Source organism: Pelobates fuscus, chromosome 9 (assembly GCF_036172605.1).
Source record: "Pelobates fuscus isolate aPelFus1 chromosome 9, aPelFus1.pri, whole genome shotgun sequence".
Taxonomy (NCBI): domain Eukaryota; kingdom Metazoa; phylum Chordata; class Amphibia; order Anura; family Pelobatidae; genus Pelobates; species Pelobates fuscus.
The window spans coordinates 20,398,232-20,400,662 of record NC_086325.1 but is presented as its reverse complement, the minus strand read 5'-3'; positions in this window follow the sequence as shown (position 1 = coordinate 20,400,662).

The following is a 2,431-nucleotide window of genomic DNA, read 5'->3' as shown; positions in this document are numbered from 1 at the left end:
CAAGACCGATAGGCCAAACTCTGAATCGGAATGAGAAGAGACATCCACTCTGTAATGACGTACAAAGGTCTTCAAAGATGACCAATTGGCAGCTTTACAGATGCTCTCTGTAGGAACTCCTGACTCTGCAGCCCATGAAGTAGCAATGGACCTTGTGGAATGTGCCTTGATGTCCTTGGGAACTGGAACCTGTTTCGTTCTGTAAGCTCTAGAAATAGCCTGAACCGTCCAGGAACGAAGGGTAGCGACAGAGGCTGCTTCACCTTTACGAGAACCCCAAGGAATCACAAACAATTGGGGAGACTTTCTCCAATTAGCTGAGCGACCAATATAAGTGGAAAGACACCTCCTCAGGTCTAGCGTATGGCATCTTTCTTCTTCAGGAGAAGATGGCTCCTGAAAATATCCCGGCAGGACAATCTCTTGATTCAGGTGATTCAGGAAGGATGTAACAACCTTAGGAAGGAACTCAGGTCTAGGCCGTAGCACAACTCTATCATCGAAGAAGGTAGTGAACGGTTCCTCAGACGACAGTGCTCTAATATCTGACATTCTCCTAGCAGATACCAAGGCCAGCAACAACAGGGTCTTTAGAGAAAGAACCTGCATAGGGACCTCATCAATAGGTTCGAAGGGATGTTCCGTCAAGGCCTGCAGAACCAGAGGCAGATTCCAAGGAGCCGAGAATCCCTTGATAGGAGGTCTAATCCTAATGACTGCTTTGAAGAATCGAATCACCATAGGATTTAATGCCCAACGAACACCAGAAAGAGCTGAAAGAGCCGAGCAGTGCACTTTAAGCGTGTTAAGTTGAAGGCCTCTCTCCAGGCCTGCTTGTAGGAAACCCAAAACCTGAGCCTCGGAAGGGGAACCTAAATCTTGAACCATGGAATTACCCCATCGTGCAAAGGCTTCCCATACTTTATGGTACGTAGAAGAAGTAGAAGGATTCCTGGAACGTAACAGGGTTGAGATAACCTGGTCCCAAATGCCATGTTCAACTAGAGACTTCCTCTCAATAGCCATGCATGGAGCCTGAATTTGTGAGGCTCCGGATGAAACACTGGCCCCTGAATCAGTAGGTCTTCTGAGACTGGAAGTTCCCAAGGCAGGTCCATCGATAACCTCTGTAACAGGGGAAACCAAGGGCGACGAGGCCAGAAGGGAAGGACAGCTATCACCTTGCAATGTTCCTTGGAGATCTTTCTCAGAACAGCGTGTATGAGGGGGATCGGAGGAAAGACATAAGCCAGATTGAACACCCAATTGATGGATAGAGCATCTTGAGCAACCGCCTTTGGATGGTATCTCCTCGACACAAAGCATGGGACCTGCGCATTCCGAATGGTCGCCATGAGGTCTACTTGGGGAAGACCCCACTTCTGGACCAACTGGGTGAAGATCCTCCTGGAAAGTTGCCATTCTGAAGCTTCTATCAGGTGTCTGCTGAGGAAATCCGCTAATACATTCTCCTTCCCTGGGAGATAGGTGGCACACAGGCCCTCCACATGATTCTGAGCCCAGGTCATAATGGGAACGATTTCTCTCATCAGGGCTACACTCCTTGTTCCGCCTTGATGGTTTATGTAGGCAGCAGCTGCTTTGTTGTCCACTCTCAACTTGACCCAGCAATGCCTGATGACATGTTGAAAATGAAGAAGGGCCAGGAAAGTAGCTCTTAGTTCTCTGATGTTGGAAGGTAAGCATTGAGTTTTCGGAGGCCATTTTGCTTGAAAAAATCGATTGCCTAAATGCGCCCCCCAACCTGTCAGACTTGCATCCGTCGTAATGACCACCCAATCTATTTCCCGCAAGGGGAACCCTCGGGAGATATATTCCCACGACATCCACCAAAGGAGCTTCTGTTTCAGAACCAAAGGAATGCGAATCAGTATCTCCCAATCTCTTGAGCTGGTCCTAAAATTTTCCAGAAAAAATTGCTGAAGAGGGCGAAGGTTCCACTGAGCCCACCTGACAAGCTCTATTGTGGAGGAAAGAGTCCCCAGGAGCCTCATAAACTCTCTTGCCGAGGCTGAAGTCTTCAGTCTGAAGCCCCTTATCCGATCTTGCAGTATGATCTTTCTGTCGTGTGCGAGGGATACAATCGCCGTGTCTGTATTGAAATTTGCTCCCAGGAATATCAGTTCTCTTGAAGGATGCAAGTGACTCTTCTCGTAATTGATGAGCCAGCCGAAATGAGAGAGAGTGTCGAGGACTAGTCGTCTGTGTTGAAATATTAATCCTCGGCCCGGGGCCACTACCAGGATGTCGTCCAGGTAGTGAAACACCGCTACACCTTCTTTTCGGAGCAAGGCAATGATGGTGACCAGAACCTTCGAGAAGGTCCTTGGGGCCGTACTTATACCAAACGGAAGGGCCTAAAATTGAAAGTGTTCTTTCCGGACACAAAATCTGAGAAACTTTTGATGGG